This window comes from Camelus dromedarius, chromosome 13, assembly GCF_036321535.1.
Source record: "Camelus dromedarius isolate mCamDro1 chromosome 13, mCamDro1.pat, whole genome shotgun sequence".
Taxonomy (NCBI): domain Eukaryota; kingdom Metazoa; phylum Chordata; class Mammalia; order Artiodactyla; family Camelidae; genus Camelus; species Camelus dromedarius.
In genome coordinates this window covers 36,658,767-36,680,454 of record NC_087448.1, presented here as the reverse complement: position 1 = coordinate 36,680,454, position 21,688 = coordinate 36,658,767, and the positions used below count along the sequence as shown (strand labels likewise).

At 35.8% G+C, this 21,688-nt stretch overlaps 1 pseudogene; it reads right to left on the bottom strand.

Moving 5' to 3' along the window:
- Positions 1-4,161: 4,161 nt before the first annotated feature.
- Positions 4,162-20,278, bottom strand: LOC116157124 (nuclear transcription factor Y subunit alpha-like; annotated as a pseudogene).
- Positions 20,279-21,688: the final 1,410 nt, after the last annotated feature.

The following is a 21,688-nucleotide window of genomic DNA, read 5'->3' as shown; positions in this document are numbered from 1 at the left end:
AGATTTCTTACACCTTTATAACTCATGCATCTTATAAAATTATCTCAAAAGTGCTAATTTTTTTTTGCCTTTTTGTGAGGAGCTTTATGGAAGAACCTATTTATTATTGTGAGCACAGTTCCTACATAGCTGCACTTAATAAATGTTTGTAAAATGAAACCCCAGGGCCTTAGCAGTGGCCATAAGGATTGCTGCACAGGGCTGCAGGTAGCACTGAGGTCCAGAGGACTGCCACTATGGCACCCTAAACTTCCTGCTGTGTTACCCAGAGGACTACTGGCTGCTCTATGCTGGCTTCAAATAGGACCACCAATGCTTTGCATGTGGGATGGAAAATGGATTCCAAGTCTATGACATAGATTCACCAGAAGAAAAAGAGAGTTCATGTCTGGAGATACAGATTTGGAAACTTATAATATAGATATATATAAAGATTTCAGTGAGCTTAATCAGTAATAGAATGTGAGTAAACATCAACCAATTTGTCACTGAACACAAGAGTGCTGAAAATGTGTTAGAAGGGTGCCAAGATGTTGATCATCTCAGCTCTCATGATGGATGAGTTGGGTTAAAGAAGTTGTTAGGCTCTGAACCTGTCACCTTCAGGGTTAAGCAATTTTATTTTAACCTCATGGCCCAAAACAAATACTTTTATTATCTATATGTCCCACAATGTGGAAAATATAAGTAAACACAAACATCTTAACAGAATGAAAGGTAAGAGAACTAAGGAAAACTGAAATTTTATAGATTTATCAGAATGGAATTAGAAGATAAGATCAGTTGTGGAAGCAAAGATTTAATATTAAAAAGAAAATAGAACATATAAGATGCTTAAGAGATGTCAATTAGCATAAGAATTAATATATATATAAGAATTAATATATAGTATAAGACTATGACAAGAATAGAGATGTGAGTTACCCTGAAGAGTGCAGTTCTAATAATGCTTATTGTTGAAAGGAATGCCTTATAAATTTATGTAGGGGAAAGGCTTTCTACTGGAAAGGGAAAAGTTAAATAAAAATATCTTTCTCTCTACCTCTCTTTTGTGGTTATTTACTGAGAGAATACTTTATTTACTGCATTAGTAAGATTTATGTGAATTTTGGGATTCATTGCACCACATCCAAAATTTTCAATATTTGAGATTGGTCTTAAAAATGGGAAATAGACCACATTTTTATCTCTCTTCAGCTGATAGCAAGCAGATGAGATAACAAGAATTTATTATTACTACTATTATAGTTGGATATTGTTATTTATTTATTTATTTATTTATTTATTTATTTATTTATTTATTTATTTATTTTCCACAGGAAATCTCTAGATTTTAATCATCTTCATAATTGAAACTGTTTCCCCTGAATAGCAACTTGGTAACTACCATTGTATTCTCTGCTTCTATGTGCATAAATATTATCTAAACCACATGAGTGAGTGGAATCGTGCAGTATTTGTTCTTCTGTGACTGGCTTGCTTCACTTAGCCTAATTTCTTCAGTGTTTATTCATTACATATGGTGAGAGTTCATTTTTTTTCAAGATAAATAATATTCCATTGCATTCATTCATCTGTCTATAGACATTTAGATTGTTTCCATATCTTGGCTATTGTAAATAAAGCTGCAATGAATACAAGTGTGTAGATAACTCTTCAAGTTACTGATTTCATTTCCTTTGGATAAATATATCCAAAAGTGAAAATAATGGATGATACTGTAGTTATATTTTTAATTTTTGAGGAACTCCCATGCTGTTTTCCATAGTGGCTAAGCCAATTTACATTTTCACCAAAAATGTATGTTTCCTTTTTCTCCAGACCCTTGCCAATACTTGTTCTCTCTTGTCTTTTTAACACTAGCCATCCCAACAGGTATAAGGTGATATCTTCTTTTTTTCATTTCCCTGATTATTAGTAATGTTGAGAATTTTCACATGCACCTTTTGGCCATTGTATGTATTCTGTGGAGAAAAGTCTATTCAAATTATTTGTCAATTTTTAATAGGTTTACATTTTTCTATAAGTTGTAGGAAATTTATAGATACTGACAGGCATATGTAGAATAGATAAACAAGATTATACTGTATAGCACAGGGAAATATATACAAGATCTTGTGGTAGGTCACAGTGAAAAAAATGTGACAATAAATATATGTATGTTCATGTATAACTGAAGAATTGTGCTCTACACTGGAATTTGATACAACATTGTAAAATGACTATAACTCAATAAAAAATGTTTTAAAAAAGGAATTTCTTATATATATTGGATATTAACCTCTTATCAGATATACAGTTTGCAAAGTTTTCTACCATTCCAAGGTATTGTGTAGAGAATTTAAAAGCAGTTTTAATTATATAAAGCTAAAAAGGACCTTGAATAGCCAAAACCATTTTGAGAAAAAAAAGAATAAAACTGAAGGCATCACATTTATTAATTTCAAAATATATTACAAAGCTACAGCAATTAAAACAGTAAGGTACTGTCATAAACACATACATATAAACCAATGGAACAGAATAGAGAGCTCAGAAATAAATGTACATATATATGGTCAATTTTGATTAAAGTGCCAAGAATACACAATGAAAAGAAGATAATCTCTTCAACAAATGTTGTTGAGAAAACTGAATACCCACATGCAAAAGATATACAAATTCTATACCATGCACAAAAATATACAAATATACAAAATGGATTAAAAACTTAAATGTAAGACCTGAAACTGTAAAAATTACTAGAAGAAAACATAGGGAATAGTTTCCTGACTTGATCTTGGCAATTATTTCTTATTTATGACACCAAAAGCATATGGAACAAAAACAAAAATGAACCAGTAGACCCTGTCAAGATTTTTGTTTTGGTTTGTTTATATCATTGTTTAGAACATCCTTCTTTAATTCATGTTTGAAAATTCATTCTTTATGAAAAGATCCCATAGCTCCATGAATATGCTGAGATAAATACATCTAGAAACACTTTCATAGCCTTGCCTAATCCACAGGTAGATCCTAAGACACAGGGAGAAGCAAGTGATAGAATGGTGTTATTTTGGATTAAGGCAGCCTAGGAAAGGCCTTGAGGAATAAATTAGGAAGAAAACAGAATAAAATTTGCAGATGGTGGGTGGATTTATTTGAATATACTGGAATGATGTTCCACTGCAAATATCCACAGTGAGAGTGTCCTTGGTGTATTCTTGTGTTCTTGGGTTAGCACAGACAGAACTAAGAAAGGATTACCTGATGGATTAGGAGAGAAAGTTGAATAAAAACGTAAGAACTCTTAATGAGATTCTAAAACATAAACCATTAGAATGAGAGAAAAATAAGAAGTTTTTACTCTCAGAATATGGAAAGTTATGACTTCAGAAATACACATGTAAAATTGCAATAACCAGTAGCCACAATATTGCAAATGTATATTATTCACATATTGAAAACAGTAGTAGTAAATAAATCATATCAAATATCTCAATTTTTTATAAAAACAATTCACTATTAATAAATGTGTCATTTATTTCATGTGTATATGAGCATGTCAGCTTTATGTTATATTCCATAAAAACAAAATTAAAGCTTAACTTAATATTCCTCAAAGTTTATTTCATAGAAAAGTGGGTTTCATTAGATATCTGAAACAAAGAAATATAAAGTGTCCATACAGTTAGTCAGAATGAGATACCCAACCAGAAGGATGGATGTTGTCTAATCAAATTCTTGTGGGAAGGATTGGGCTCTGGCTTCCCTGATTGTAGTTTAGATTGAGAAGTTTGCACTTCCTTGCTGAGTTGAATGGTCTGTTTCACCAATCAACATAAGTGCTTCTGTGGTACTGCTGGGCTGGCATGGGTCCCTTGATTCATCCTAATCTATAAAATATCAATCACATCCACTATCTGCAAAATATCTGGGATGGATGGATGAGACAAAGTTTTGAAATTTCAATTTGCAAGATGTTGCTGTATTTATAGTACTGAGCTTCTTATTAAAAATTAAGTGGTCTCTGTCTTGTACAAAAGGGCAGAATTTGATTGTAACTATCCCTTCAAAAGAGTTGAATAATTTCCAGGAACAATGAGAAACAGTGGCAAGGAATATGATCTTGATCATCTCCATTACACGGCCTGGCAGAAGACTCAGATGATTTGTGTTGTGTCATTGTTTGCTTGCTTGCTTGCTTTCTTCATTTTTTGGTGTGGCTCCTTTATATGGAAGACTATCCTTTTCCTTTGGAGAGAAATATTCTCTAATTTTACCACATTTCTGGGCTAAGGCATGATTTATGCCAACATTTCCTTCTTTCTTTTGGCATTTTGTTTCTATCTCTATTTTATCCCAGACTTGCCTCCTCTTACAAAGTTAGTTATACTGTTTGGCATTCATATAAATAGACTCTTCCTCAGAGGTCTCTGCCCTAGAAAAAGAGATTCCTTAGACAGCAGGCACAGAGCCAGCTCCAGGCACTATTATGATCATCCCTCCTTAATTGATTATATAGCCTGCCACCAGTAGAGTTATGTTAGGGCATTGTTGGTTGTGTTGGTTTTGCCTCCTGTCTGAACAGTCTGTGCCCCTACCAAACTGGCTGCTGGGATGGTGGTCATGCCTTTCCATTAGTAATGCCATCTGCATTAAATGGCTGATAGAAGACAGCCCATCCTTCAACAGTCTGTGCTATTTGCTGCCTCTAGACAGCAACCTGCTGCTGTGTTTGTGTCTGGCTGGCAGTGACAGTTGTCTGTGGCTGCTGAATGATGATCTGGTGAGTCTGGTCCTATTGGCCTACAAAGACTGTCCTCCCTTTTTCTCCCTAGATCTAGATCTATCTCAATAGATCCAACTATACCTGCTACAAATGTTCTGTGTCCCAGATGCAGGTACTTGCATGATGGTTTATTCATGTCCACCAGAGACAGTTTAGGTAATGAGAGGCTGACCTGTTTATGTGATTAATAAGCCAGTGATGAACAAACTTGTACCACTAATAGATGTCCCTGGGACTGCTGTTCAATCTATCCAACAATCTGCTCTGTTGAAATATTGATGTTTGCTACATTTTGCTCCAATGTCCAGAAAAGTTAGAATCCTATTCACAGACAGCTTCACTCTAGAGATCTTAAAAGATTATGAATTGCATTCCAGAGTGCAGAAGTTGGTGGAAAGCAAAATTGCTTTGGGCCTGGGGCCTGAAAATCTGGAACTAAGTGTGAAGGAGAAAGGGATGCATCTCCACCTGCCACTAGCACTCTGCAAGTGTCAAGAACCCTAATGTGCCTGCTCCAGAGGTCAAATCCTTGCATGGAGCTGGCTCTGTGGGCTTTGGACTGGAATGCCTAAAGGCATTCACAGGCTCCAGGCCAGGGCCACTAGCTGTTTTGCTTAGGTAGGTAGTCTCTGATCAATTCTGACAATTTTTTTTCAACTTAACATATATTCATTAACATACACAAATACACACTGGGCTACATTACTTCCTGATGGAGATTCAGGGTTATTTAGACAAGAATTATTTATAAAACCATCTATAAAGCAGGAGAAAAAATGAAAACAAAATTTAAAGATTCCTATTACAAGGAAAACTAAGAGATAAAAGAGATGTAGAAAAAGAAAATTGTAGGAATATTAACAGAATGACAACCCATCTGAAAACGAGAGAATAGAGCAAAAAAGAGTGATATTTGAGCATGATCTTTAACATAAAGAAGATTTTGACAAGAAAATTGAGAAATTTATGGAAAATACATAGGATAAACTTCTCTGAAAAAGTAGAGAACAATCCAAATTGACAATAACCTAAGACAAAGATAAAGGTGTTGCAATTTCCTAAATTTTGTTACTGTATTCTCTTTCAAGTTTCTTTTTTTCATACTGATATGCTATGTTTGTCTAGTATATGTTTCTCATTGGAACCTTGTAAGCCAGCATTTCCTAGGGCTCTGGCTTTAAACTTCTTACTTTGCAAACTTGTCCTTACAGCTGACATCCACAGCCATGGCTTCATGAAAAACATATATGTCATTGACTCCCATCCTAAACCAGTCTCTTAAACTCCAGACCATTTCACCAAATGCCTCCTAGATATCTCCCAATGAATGTCCCATAATGATTCTAAAAGCATTATATCCATCATTTCCTCACAAATCTGTTTCCAAGTGTTCCCTATTTTAATCTATAGCAATAAAATGCTTGAGAAAAACAATACAAAGGAATCCCCAGGCAACAATAATAATCATATGATGTCACATCTCTAGACAATTTAGAATATCCCTCAGAAGTTTTCCACATAGAAGAAATAAAAAAGTGATAGCAATCCATCCTAAAGATTGTTTTACTAGCACTGGAATTTCTCAGAGATGTGCCTATATGGAGAAGTAGAAGAAAGAGCAAAATAGGTTTTCAATTTTAAAGGAGACATGAAAGACTAGCTACATAATTAACAGTGCCCAGTGAAAAATCAGAAGTGGGACTCCTGTTCAAAAATTATTAAGAATTTCAAGTCAGCAGCAGTAGAGCATTGAACCAAGTGTGGGAGCCTTCCAAGTACAAGCCCTACATAGCCCACACATCTTGAAGTCATTCTTACATGCAAGCCTTATAACATAACTCACCAAAATTGGTGAGTTATAAATTACTTGAGGTTCACATTAGACAATAAATTTGTCCTTTATATTAAAAATCAAAAAGTATTTACAAATAATTTTTAAAGAAAATTGAGAGATGAGCTCTAAATGAGGAAAAATTGTGACACCAAAATTTTCACTATCCTGTGCATCCTCTAATTAGTTCTACATGTAATTATCACAGTAATGATGTGAAATATTAGGAAACTGTACTTTTATTTTATTAACACATAACCATTCTGTGTTCATAACTTTTCTTAGAAGTATATTTGACACATATACTTATTTTGCAATCAACAAGCTCTCATGGTGTACATCAGTATTTATTTTAACCTGTGTGTGCTTATTTTAAAGAGAATATTCATGTGGCTTCTATGAAGTCTTGTTTGAATTCTGACATTTTTACCTGCAACTTCCTTCAGGATAACTTCAAAAAAAAAAAAAGCTTATTATCTCTGTATTCAATTTTGCTATTATTTAATTCCTTCCATTATCCTTTATTGGTACAAAGTCTTCTATTATTGATCATGTTATGTTCAAGAAATATTGAAAAAATAGTTTGTTGTTTAATTCATTTTCAGTGCTGCACAACTTTGTATCATCAACTGTGATTTATCAATGTATTTTACCCTTAAAGTTTTATTCCATTATTTACTCTTTTCAGCTTATGAAACATTTTTCCAGATTTAAGAAAATTGGGGATTGATACAAAATACACAAATAGATATAAAAGAATTCTATAAATATTGGGATACATCTGTGCATCATTGTTGACACATGTCCCCCACTGGTCGAGTTTTGACCCCTTGTCATTGGTACCTGCCAATCATTCTAAATTGTATGATGGTTTTATAATGTGAGGATAGTTCCCAGAGGCTACAATAACTCAATTTTGGGGGGTAAATTGAAAAACAAATAGCTTTAACAAAAGATGACAGAAATGCCATTCTGTATATTCTTATTTGGATTTTCAATGCTCCGATGTAGAGAAAAGATGAAAAAAATCTACTACTAAAATTTACAGTAAAATGTTTTTTAAGTTAATCTTGCTTTTAGAAAACAAGTTAAATTAAATATCCTGGGTGATATAAGGAAGGAAAATGCTATCTGATACCATTCATTTTGTATGATTGGTAAGTTTTTGATGTTTTTAATAAATGGTGCATATAAATCTTTTAATATATAATTTAAACGATGTATATAGAAAATGAATGCTCCTGTAATTTTTATTTCTTTTGCATTGTCTGCTATTCTGGTCATGTGCTACTTTCATTTCTGATTTTTTTTTGTATTCAATGTCTGTTTTCTGTTTCATTTCATGCTTATGAATTGAGAAAATATTATAGGGAATATGTTTATAAAGTTCAAAAGAACACAGGTTAGAAAATATCCATATATAATTTTTATTTTTCAAAAATGAATGGTTGTTCAGTTCCTGGTGTCTATTAGCATATAAATTCCATAATGGAGGTTAAGTATTTAGTTCTGAAGTATGTGCACAGTTCCATGGTCATAGTTTCCAAAACTTTATCAGTTCACCACATGAGTTGCAATTCATATTTATTTTGTGAGATCTGAGAAATAAATTTGTAGAATTTTATAGTAAATATACAAGCACAATCCAAATTGTACATTATAGGAGTATTGGGATATGTTTATTATTATGTTACTGTTTCTATTTCTGCATGTTTTTAGTTACTTTGTCAGAGTACAATAACTTCCAAGGTTTCATTTATCTAATATTCTGTGAATCACAATTCATTGAAAAATGACCAAGATCAGGCAAGTGATATGTCAATCATATTCCCTGAATAATAACATTTTTACCATAGAAGCTACTATCCTGAGTTCTAGTTTTTCCTTCTTACATACGGTTGAGTTTGTGTGTGTTGATGCTCCTGTTTGAGAACATTTGTGTTGGGCATGGCACAGGTATCTCATTGAAGAACAGCCTTAACTTGCAATCAGATCAAGAATATAGTCTCAGGTAATAATTCACTGAAAAATGGGGATATTTTCACATTTCTGTTGCTTTTCTATAATCTTTCACATAAGAATCACATTTTTATTTCCTAAATAAAACAAAAAGAAACAGATAAGAAAATTCAAGAACAGAATTGTGGTCTTACCCATAGTATAAGGGGAAGATAAACAGTAAGAGAAAGTAACTGTAAGGTTTACAATGCAGTTATAGTTACTTCATAAGCATTATCAACATTAAATAAATTCAGTATGTCAGTAGGGTATTGTGGCTTGGAGGAATGCATTTTACATGTGTAATATTAAACTATTAAAACTAAACTATGAAGCTACATTAATTAAAGTCAAGAGCAATAAGCTCATGGAGAATCTTCCAAGCTGAAGCAGGATATGTTACAATTCAATTTACCATTTGCTTTTTTCTTGAGATCCAAGTTACTGAATATTTATGGAGCTGGCTATCGAACTCAAGAGACTAAAACTATAGGATATACACCAAATGGGACTAGAATGTAGATCAAGCCTACTGAAACACAGATACTGGAATTCACACTAAAACCAGATTCAGCACTGCCCATAAATTTGAAGAGGTAAAGAAGAATTTCAGGGAAAAAAAAATCAAATTTATATTTGATCAAAGTTAACTTTCATTGTTAACATCCACTAATTCTCTGAGGTTCAACATCTGATAATTGGTATTATTCGCTGTGAATAGAATTGCCTGGGCTTGCACAAATAATTTTGACTAATGGATGTATTTATAGAACTATATGCATTGAAAATAGAGAACACACAAGGTATATTAAAAATAAACCACAGACTAGAGAAAATAACATCTCATATTCAAAAGAAACATCACAAGATCATGGTTTTAACCATGAAACAATAAAATTAGAAATCAATGAGATGATGTAAAATCTTCATATCTAGTAATTAACAAAGTGTATGTTGGGTTAAAGAGAAAAAAAGAAAATTTGCAAAATACTTAGAACTTAATTCTTATTAAATCCTCACATGCCAAATTATAAACCAAAACTAAACTAGCCCTTGTAGGAAAATCACTAGCTCAAAATACAGCTTCAAAGTAAAATGTATCTACTATACAGCCATTTAAATGGCAAAAGTTGAAAAGACAATAGCAAGATTCAGTGAGAATGTGGACAAATAAATATTCACATACTGTTGATGGCAAATTAAATGGGTACAATCACTTTGGAAAATTATCTACCTTGAAGGTATCTCTTAAATTAAAAAAATTGAAGATCTTTTAACCTAATATTTACATACTTAATAGAAGTATTTACAATATATACTAACCATAAGATATGTACTAGAGTGTTCTTGACAGTACTATTTTAATTGACCCAGAACATGAGACCACCAGATGCCCAAGAAAAAATTGTAAATATAAATTAAATTGTGCAAGAAAATTATAGCATATTCATATAATGTAATTATTTTCAGTAGTAAGAATGGATTATTTGGACTGTTTACAATATGAATAGATCTCGTAAGCATTATGACAAGTAAAAGAAGCAAGACATAAAAGAATATACACTATTGGAAAAAATACTGTAGACTATCACATAGAATGCTGCTTTGAAAGAGGATAGAAACTTAAAGGAAATAAAAGGCTTTTAAAACGTTATGATTTTTGATCTAGAATGCTAGTTTAAGAAAGCAGTCAGTTTGTTAAAGTTATGTGAGCTACATTCTTATGTGCACCCTTTTGTATTTATATCGTACATCAATAAATAGCTTTTAAAAGGCATGAATAAGTGTTGAAAATATATAAATTCTCAGTCAAAATTTTAAAAAGAATAAGAAAACAAACCCAAAATATGAAGAATAAAGGAGGTTGGTTTTGGAAAAGATCCAGAGCAATGAATAAGAACAAAGTGCAAAAACTGATTCAGGTTTCAGGATGGTTAGGAAAGTGATCTTGATTCAATTAAGGTTAGTATCACCTTAATATCTTATGCAATTATCAACGGGTAGTTCAAATTCAAGCCAATTTATGGTCACAGATACTTTTGCTCCCTTCAAATAGAAAGAACAAAACAGAGAGAACTCACCGATAAAAGAATCCATATAAATCGTGCTTCTTCTGTTTTAAGTTGTAATAGGAGATACAGATTGGGAGGGAACATAAATACTGCAGGGAAAATGAAGTCATTCAGGCTCCTTCACTGGACATTTGGTGCTCAGTGACTCAGCTATCTTGTCCCGCATGTGCAGTACCCATGTAGTGTTATAGAAGCATGATATGCACTACACAAGTGTACTGGTTAGATCTTAGATAATAGTTGCCTAGAAGCCAGCTTTGTTTGCCTTGATATAAAAGGTGGGTGGTATTTTCCACCATCGCCACCATTGTCTCCTGTGTACTCCTCCACAATAAAGGATACCTATGGATCCGAGCATGTTCTTCACTCTGCCCAAATCCCGAGTGAACCTGCCAGGACCTGAGTGTTTGTAATACAAATACAAATGCAGTAGTTTTACCTTTTTACACTCTTTTCTATTGTATATTTGGGTGTATTTTTGTTTGTATTATGGTATGTCTGGCTATATCCAACCTATCAATCTATCTTTAATCAGTATTTAATTTTTTTTAAGATCTGTAGAGATATTTCCTCATAAATCTGGTGAGACATGTTTTAATTCCATATTAAAAAGAGATAGGGCCAATTTAATTGACAGGTGATAGTAATTTCAGTAAATATCATTGTACCAAATATCCTAACACAAAAGTTAAAATGAATAAAAACTCCATATGATTGAGCTCTTGAACCTGTTGGTGCTTGTGCATGTTTTAGCCCCCATATTGTTTACAAAATTCCAATTATATGTCTAGCCCTATTCAAGAGTTCAATAAGCCTTTTCTTGTTAATCAATAATGAATTGATTATAACATTTCTTAGGGATCCTTAGCCAATGGCAGAAGATGTTACTATATCAGGATAATAGATATATAAAATGTCAGTAACAACCTCAAGCTCTGGGTCTGTATGACCAGCAAATTCTATTTAATTAGGCAATAACTGGACATTTGGGAACATAAATTTCGGATTTTACAAAATAATACTCTATCCTTGCAGCAAGTTTGCCATGAGTCTAAAAAAATACTATTTGTGTAATCATTTCTCCTATGTGCTACTAGGTTATATTTCCCTTTGTAATTACGTTATCTGCCTGATCTGCATTGTCTTTGTATTCCAAGAAAAAAGCCAGTATCAATCTTATAGTGCCAGGGCATTTAGGATTCTTATTCCTTAGCATTTTACTGAATTCTTAACCAAAAAAAAAAAAATTGCCAAATTAAAATTTCTTATTTTAATTGTGCCTTTCAAGTGTTTAGTAATATAACCATTACTCCCTTTAATATGCACCTTGATATTAGCACCATGCCAACTAATTACCATACACATAAATAGAAACAGACTGCACACACTTTCTGCTATAACATCTTATTGGCAAAGTTTGAATATGAAAGGATATACTTGAGCCATCATAGAGTAAGTGAAATTTTGGAATTTTGTGGAATGTGTATATCGTACTGTATGTACACCATTCTTTCAGATACATCAGTGAAATGAACTATGTGGATTTCATTACAGTGTTTCCTGGGAATAAAATACACTATATTTATTCATATCTTTTACAATTTTTTGCCAAACATTTTACTCCAGGAGAGGCTATTATTAAATCGGAGAGCTTTCCATTTTCATTTGTCTAAGTGCTCTTAAAGTTGCTGCTGATTAGAGAATGCAGATGTCCTTGGGCACTCTTCGGAATGGGAAAGACGTCATTTTACCTTACCTGACTCTGATTGTTCTGTACAAGTACCACAATGAATTGGCCATATAGACCCTTCACACTGATAAGGACTTTATAGCTTCTACCCAGTCTTCCCAATCCTCTATTACATAGCATCGTTACAACAGTGAGGACCCATAACGTAGGTACTCTCATGTAGATATTTTTAAAGCCAGTTAACTTCTACTAGTGGAATAATGAAATAAACTTAGCAAATCAATTACTTCATTCCATTCCCCTGTTGACAGGGCAGCAATTATTGTGGTCAAAGTTAGTACTGATGCTAACAGTACACAATTTCATTTAATCCATCCTAGTTCCACTCTGAGGCATCTTGACCAATCTACAGAGGAGAAGCTGATTAACAATAATAATGTACAATAAAATAAATTAAATAAATAGGTGTTCTTTTACATCTTTGAAGATCCAACTAACTTAGAAGGAAGTATTTAAAGTTATTAACAACTGAGACAGGCTGTTCCAATTAAAAGATTTCTGTTGTACCTTTCCCATTTTTCTGGACCTTGACTTTCTTCCAAATACATAAAATAACACTACCTTCTGAATCTTATTTATTCAGTCCTATAATGTTTTTTGCCTGATCTACTGGATGTATTTTCTAACTTAGGAGGCATCAAAATATCTCTTTGCCCCATTTGCAGTTACTCCACTAATTTTTTCTATTATCCTTAATAATTCACCATGTCAAAAGTCAGTATCCCCACCTCATATTGACACTAACTTCAGCACAATTGCATGTTCTACAGAATGTAGAATGACTTAATAGGTGAGTGGTTGTGAATTTCATATTCAGCCAATGCCAGCCAGATAAGCTTTGGCACATAGTTTGCTAACTATCTGGGCCAAAGGGCTAAAGTGTGCCATCCTGAGGAGTAATTCAGTTACTCTACTTCTTTTTTCCTTTCCTGCAACTACTGTATGGTCTTACTGCATTTTAACATGTTGAAACCTTCTTTCTGGAATCCATTGTTCTGCTCCTGACTAATTAAGTAGATAATAAGATTATAAAGCACTTGATAAATGGCATGCACAGAAGAATCAGACAAAGGCATCTAATCAACAGGTCTCCCACTCTGGTGTCCTCAATTACAATGCAGATTAAGAGTCATAGTCTCCTAATTCATCCCAGTTGTAAGGCATCTATTAAGAATTATATGAGACCAGATGCTACAGGGGGCCCTTGACACAACAGTGGATACAAGAGTAAGGAATAATCTCATCTGGGGGAAATCACTAGAGCCTTGCCCATCTCCAGAGTTCCATCCTGAAACCCTCACTTGGGTTAGAGATTAAAAGTTGCCCTCCTAAATCCTCTTTGAATTGCAAATTGTACTCAAGAAAAGATTGTAGCAGCCTGACTGGTTTTCTGTTTGAGGTCCTCTCCTAGAGGCCTCTTAGAATGTTCCTGTTTGTTCTTTTTGGCTTAAAACAAAACAAAGGAAGGACGCATTTTATCTTTATTTTAGTCTTTCCCCTTTCTCACTTAAGCCATGAGACTATTCTGGTAATCCTGTCACAGCTACTCTAAAGCCCATGGAGTACATTTATAAAATATTTGTCATGGCTTTATGTATGTGTGTGTGTGTGTGTGTGTGTGTATGTGTGTGTGTGTGTATGCACTTCTGTGCAAACACATAGGCCAGCAAGATGGGGAGGAAAAGAAGTTGTCTGTTATTGAAAAAAAAAATCAATAAAATGTATAGGATGAATACTATATAGTATTATATAATACACATAATGTTTAGAAAAGTCTTCACAAGCAATCTAGGAAAATATCAACACCCTTCATCCTGATTCATTCATCTTTTCTCAAAGAGGATAATGAAAGGAGGCTTTAAGTTTATTAGGCAACGTGAAAATAGAGGGGTTTCTTTTTTGAACTTTAGGTCTTTTCTTAAACAAGGAGAACTGTCATGTCTCATGCTTTGTATATTTTTACATGGAGATATATATATATATATATGTTTTCTTCAGTATAATAACTTCTACTGTTGGTCTATATGTTCACATCTGGCTGTTCAACCCACTTTGTTCATCCCACAAGGCTAATTTAATCTTCTACTTTGTTATCTATCTAAAGTTTGGCAGTTTACCAAAGTTAAAATTAAAAAAAAAAGTAGTTACCATGAAAAACAAGTATCTCTATTCTCATTAGTCTGACATGTGAGATGTGTTTCACTCACTGGATGATGAGCTAGATAACTGTAAGAATTTACTTTGTCACATTTACCAATTAACCACTGGAGTACAATACATTATTGGTTTCATTTCTTAAAAGTAATAAATACCTTTTAAGTCCCAGCCCTAGTTCAACATTGTGGTTCTCCCTGTGTATTCTTACCCCATGTGATTTTTACAATCATGTGTGGACCTCATATTTGTAACTTCCTCTTATTGTGTTTAAATATATTCCAAATGCTGACTGAAATAAATGCACAGCATAAAAGTTTATTGCTATCTTTTATTTGGTGGACATTTCTAAGGACTGAAGCCTGGGATGACTGCCTCTCAGATTGTTCTAAAGAGGTAGGGGAGGAGCCAGGATATACAGCATTTTACAACAAAGACCAGGTGGTCATAAAATTAAAGATTACTGTTAAAGAAACCAGGTATCTCAAGTTAAAGGATTTAGTGCTTTTCTATGTACGGGAAGGAGCAAACATTTGGGCTCCTTGAAATCATTCCTTTGACAAGCTTCTAGCTATCTGGGGCCAGTATCCTGTCCTTTCTTATTCTGAGTGCCCTCAGAGTGCACATTGTGAATGGCTGCAGAGGCTGAGCTGCAGGCTTGTCTACACTGGGGGGTGGCAGCAGCCACTGATGACTTGATGACTTCAGCATTCTTTGTTTACTGTTGTGGTTTGCAGTAATTTTCACTGACAGTCACTTAGGTCCAATGGCATACCCTCCAATTTATCTCCCTGCATCAGTGTGAAGACCTCCAAAGAGTCCCATGATTACAACTTTAGGGTTTAGTTTAAGATGTCTTCAAAGGTTTGCATAAGGCATTTAATAAGGGCTCTCTTTCTTGAGTTACAAGTTAAACCAAGCATATATCTCTATTATTATTTTTATTAGCCCCTGAATATTAGTTTTTAGTTTTATTTAATACTGTATGGCTCAGGTGACATTATTAGTTTTCTTTACTATGTTTAATTAATATTTCCTGAGGGGCAGATATATATGCCCAGTCTTAAAATACCAAGAAAGGTATTGAATACCATTGAAACATATCTATACCACAACATAATTAAGCAAAAGAAGTTAACATAAAGCCCATTTAAATATACCAATTTTATAAACTTTTATCTCAATTTTACCAATTCTTATACCTTTAATTTTAGTTTTTGTTAGGTTTAATTAATAAGTCTTGTGTTTAGAAAGAGTCTTAGAAGCTTTGTTTTTATCTGTTGTCCATTTCATCTAATTTTATATAAAAGTCTCAAGGATCCACAGAGAAGTTTGAGCCAAAGAAGTTAGGCCCTTGTCAATTTTTAAATTTGATTAATTGGTCTAACTTTTGCCCCAGTCATTGATCAAGTATCTCAGTGTATATTTTATTTCCAGCACTATAAAATATGTATTTTAAACTGGGGTAGAGTGGAGTTGTTTAAACTTAAATAAACAGTGTCTTTGTGTGGGTGGGGGTGCTTTGGCCTTTTTAATCTTACATATTGTAGTATCTAAACCTTGTATTTTAATTTATAAGTGTCCATTTTATTTATCCCATTTTAAATAACCATCTGTGTAAACAGTAAAAAACATTAAATTGTACACTTTAAAAGGATAATTATATGATATGTGAATTGCATCTCAATAAAGGTGTTTAAAAAATGGTAAAAAAAAAAAAAAAAGGAAAATGTTTAACCATTTCAATAAATCCCTTATTTTTTCCTTGTTAAGAAAAAAATCTTCAGACTTTTTCTATAGTCTTTTTTTATTTACTCAACGTAATTAACATTATCCTAATGTTTTAATTAGCATTTCTAAAACTCATTGAGGGGAAGGGGAAAACACAAATAAGGCTTTTCAAACTAGTTTTTCTTATTTTTAAATTAAGGGAATTCTTAGGTTAGCCATTAGATATAGATAGATAGATAGATAGATAGATAGATAGATAGATATCTTTAAATTTGATTGATTTTTAAAGGTACCAATAAAACAGCTCTTTATAAAGAGAGTTCTCTAAACTTTTATTTACCAATTTAGAAGTTTTTCCAATTTAAAGGATCCATCACTTGGCCGTCAATGATATATATATCCCATATATATATATATATATATCTTATATATATATAGTGATTTTAAACTAATAAGATGATGAGACTTTTCCACAAGACAGTTGGGGGGACACCACCTAAATAAGATTCAAAAGTTTACTCCCCAAAAAAACTAAAGGCCTTTGTGGTCCAGGCTGATGCAACAAAGGTTAAGATGGCAAAAACCCTGAGAATTGGTACAATCAAAGGTTTGTTCAGAATCCCAATTTATTTGCTTGGCCACCATATGTATACTATACTTGTACCTTTTGGATGGCACAGACCAACTTTCTTAAAGAAAATAAATAAATAAATAATACACATGTTACAGAAACGACAGGCCAGCCAAGAAACAAGCACCACTCGGAGGGTTGGAATACTCAGATGTATTATGCCGGTGGGCTCAGAAGGGCTTCTGCTCCGAAGCTCTGAGCACCTCCAAGACGTGCACATGAGGTTTTATAGGGTTAAGTACAAGCTTGAGGTACTCAGCCAATAGGCATGGAACAGCTTTAGCAGCATCATTATCACAAAAGTGGAGGCAGGGAGGCAGCAAACCAACATTCCAAAGCCAAAGCCAGATATATCTCTGAAAATCCAGCTGGCTAGCAAAAAAAACAAAACAAAACAAAACAAACAAAACAAAACAAAACAAAACAAAACAAAACAAAAAAAGGGAATCAGCAAACCAACACTAATTAACTTAGATTTACCAGTTAGTTCAGCAGAACTCAGATCAGTATTCCGATACTTAGATTTGTGAGTTATATTTTTAGCCCAGCCTGGCTTAGATTTGTGAGTTATCTTGTTAGCCCAGCCTGGCTTTTCTTTTACATTTCTAGACTTGTGAGTTATCTTATTAGCCCAGCCCTGCTTTTCTTTCACATTCCCTCCTCTTGATGCTTTCACAACCCTAGTTGGAGTAAGCATCATCACTTATCTGTTGCAGGGGCTCATAATTGGAGGCTAACATCTGAAGTTTTATAGCCTCTATCTGCTCACTGACAAAGTGGGTCAGGAAGTTTAAGACACAGGGCTCAAATAGCAGAACTGCAAAAATCAGGAACAAGGGAACTATGAACGGTGCCAGCCAGGAGGTCCAGCTCCAGGACCCTGTCCATGGGCTCTTATCTAAAATATGTTTTCTCTTTTCTACTCAGTCTTATAACTCTTGAACCATCCCTTTGACAATTCCTGATTGATTGGCATAAAAACAGTACTCTTCATTTTGGAAGAGGCATAGTCCCCCCTCTTTGGCCGTGAGTAGGTCCAGACCCCTCCTGTTTTGTAAGACCACCTCAGCCAGAGAGTCAATCTGATTTTGCAGAGTTCCCGGGGTTTCTGCTATTCATTGGAGATCATGGCTGAATTCACCTGTAAGCTGAAAGTACAGGTGGGTACATGGACCACCTGTCACCCAGTTCTGTGCAGGTGCATTGTACAGCCAATGAGAGTGAGGGCATTAGCGTCAGTAACATCAGCCTTATGATTATCTTAGACATGATGCTGCAGTGATGGCACTAATTATAACAAGATATAAAATAACTATCAGGATTCTATGGCCTATGTTCCAGTCAGGTGGGCCGGCGCTAGCTAGCCCCACTGCTAATATGCAGACTAGTATAGCAAACAAGGAAATAGGCAAGGAAGCACAAAAGAAATACATTTAACAGCTTCACTGAGCTTTCCTCAAGCTTCAGCCATGCATTGACTAGCCAGCTCCCAGGTGTAGCTAGAGCAGGGCTTGTCGATCCTTTTCTGGTCCCTCTTGATCTTGAGCAGGTCTCCCGGAACACTCTCAATTTTCCAGGGACCCTCTGTCTGAGGTGAAGTCGCTCTCTTAACCCTGGTATGGTGGATCCAAGGGATGATTCCTGCAACTTTAACAGCTGTAGGGGTAGTTAATACCACTAAATATGGTCCCTTCTATGTTGGTGTGAGAGGTTCCTTTTTTCAATCCTTCACCCATACTTGGTCACCAGGTTTATGGGGATGTACTTGGACCCCTAATGAAATGGGGGGTTCTCTCCATTACCCAACCCCAAACTTCTCGTACTATTTGTCCTAGTCCCAACTGTTGTTGGTGGAGACCTAAATTCCCTATTTTTGGGGTGGAATTTCCCATCCTGACTAAAGGTGGTGGTCGCCCATAGAGGATTTCAAAGGGAGAGTACCCAATATTAAATCTTGGGGTGCATCTAATTTGCAACAGAGCCAGGGGTAAAATGTCCACCCAGGGGAGCTGGCTTTCTTGGCTGATTTTAGCTATCATTTGTTTTAGAGTTCTGTTCATTCATTCTACCTTTCCTGAGCTTTGAGGCCGGTATACTGTGTGCAGGTTCCAGTGGATGCTCAGTGCCTTTGCCACTTGCTGTTCAATTTTTGCCACGAAGGTGGGTCAACTGACAGACCCGATGGAGATAGGCATTTCAAATCTAGGGATAACATCCCTGAGGAGAGCCTTTGTCACTTCCCTTGCTTTCTCTGTGGTGGGGTAGGCTTCTACCTACCCTGTGAAGGTGCAGACAAAACCCAGTAGGTACTTATATCCCTTACTGGGCCCAAGTTCAGTAAAGTCCACTTCTAAATCTTTGAAGGGAGCCAATTCGCATTGTTGTATTCCCATTGGCCCAGTGAGCCCTTGTTTTGGATTGTTTTGTGCACAGAGCAAGCAGCGTTGGGAAACTGATGCACACAGAGTAGGAAGATGAGAAATTAGGAAATATCACTTTAACAGGGCCTCCAAAGCCATTTTTCCCATATGTGTGCCCTCGTGCTGTTGTTGGACTATATGATAAGCTAGTCATTCTGGGATGAAAACCCTTCCATCCGTCATGATCCACCACCTGTCCTTTCCTTTCTTTCTTTGTTTAGCCTGTGCCCACTTGTTTTCATTGTGGCTATATTCTGGGGCAGTGGGTAGCTCTGGCGCTGCCGTAACTTTAATTACTGAGTGTTCCCAGGCAGCTGCGTCTCTTGCCTTTTGATCAACCAGCCTGTTCCCCTGGCTCACAGGGTCATTTCCTTTTTGGTGTCCCTTACAGTGAATAATGGCCACTTCCTTTGGATCCTATACTGCCTCCAGTAACTGTAAAATTTCTTGTTTTTGATTTCCTTTCCCCCAGTAGTCAAAAGTCCTTTCTCCTTATAGATGGCTCCATGTACGTACAAGTTTGCAAATGCATATTTGGAATCAGTGTGTATATTGACTTGTTTTCCTTTCCCTTCCCTTAGTGCCTGGACCAGTGCCTAGATCTCTGCTCACAGAGCAGACCATCCTGGGAGAAGGGACTCTGCCTTTATTACCTCTCAATTTGTTGTTACAGCATAACCTGCTCACTGTTGTCCATCCTGCATGTAACTGCTGCCGTCTGTGAAAAGTTTCAGGTCTGGGTTTTGCAGGGGCTTGTCTGTTAGATCAGGCCTGCTCAAGTACACCTCTTTGATGATTTCTTCACAGTTGTGGTCCAGCTGCCCTTCCCCCTCAGGCAAATATGTGGCTGGGTTTAAGGTTCGCACAGTTTCTAGACGGACTCTTGGATTTTCACATAGAAGCCCCTGGTAGTGGGTCATCCTTGTGTTAGTTATCCATTTGAAACCTGGGCCATTCATCAGGGCCACCACAGAATGGGGCACTTTTACATTTAAAGTCTGTCCCAGTGTGAGTTGTCTGCCTCATTGACCAGGAGGGCTGTGGCAGCGAGGGCCCGTAAACAGGGTGGCCATGCTGATGCAACAGGGTCCAGTCTTTTAGATAAATAGGTCACAGGGCACTGCCATGGCCCCACATTCTGAGTCAGGACTCCAAGAGCGGTTTGATCTCTTTCATGTACAAACAGGTTAAACTCTCGTGTTATATCTGGTAAGCCTAGTGCTGGGGCTTGGGTTAGAATTTCCTTTAATTGCCTAAAGGCATTTTCTTGTTTAGTTTCCCATTTGAGGGTTTCCTTTCCTGATCCAGCAGTTGCTTCGTAGAGGGGCTTGGCTATTCTTGAAAACCCGGGGATCCAGATCTGGCAAAACCCAGCTGTGCCCAGGAACTCTCGCAGTTTTCTTTTTGTTTCTGGTCTGGGTATGGTGCAAATAACTTGTTTTTGTTCTGGTCCTAGGGCTCAGTGTCCTTCTGAGATAATAAATCACAGGCATTTGACTGTCTTTTTGCAGATCTGGGCCTTTTTCCATGAGACCTTCTACCCAGTTGTTTGGAGTAATCCTAGGAGGGCTCGAGTTCCTCTCCAACAGTCCTCTTCACTGGGGCTGGCTAACAGCAAGTCATCCACATACTGGAGCAGAGTACAGTTCAATGTTTCCCCAGGGAATTTTACAAGGTCTGTGGCTAGTGCCTCTCCGAACAAGGTGGGCGAGTTTTTAAAGCCTTGGGGGAGATGTGTCCATGTCAGTTGAGTTTTTCCTCCTGTATGGAGATCCTCCCATTCAAATGTGAATATTGGCTGGCTCACAGGTGAGAGTTGAAGACAGAAGAAAGCGTCTTTAAGGTCTAGGCATGTAAACCATTTGGCATCTGCAGGAATGAGGCCTAGAAGAGTGTATGGATTTGGCACTGCTGGATGTATTGTAGTGACTACTTCATTCACTTTTTGTAAGTTCTGCACTGGCCTATAGTCTGTTCCTTCTGCTTTCTTCACTGGGAGCAAGCAACTGTGTGTTCCAAGGAGATCTGCACTCAGTTAGGATTCCCTCTTGTCGGAGGCACTGTATATGCTTCTGGATTCCTAGGTGGGCCTCTCGAGGCATGGGATATTGCTTCTGTCTGACCAGGCTGGCTCCAGGTTTGAGGTCAATAACCAGTGGTGCCTCATTATGTGCCAAGCCTGGCAGTCCATTTTCAGCCCAGACTACCGGAAACTCTTCCAGGAGTTTGCTAGGATTTTCCTGGAGTTTTCTGCTCTCATACAGATGACACTCTTCTTCTCGGGGAACTGAGATGGCTAGAATCATAGACCTTCCCTGTAGGGTCAGATG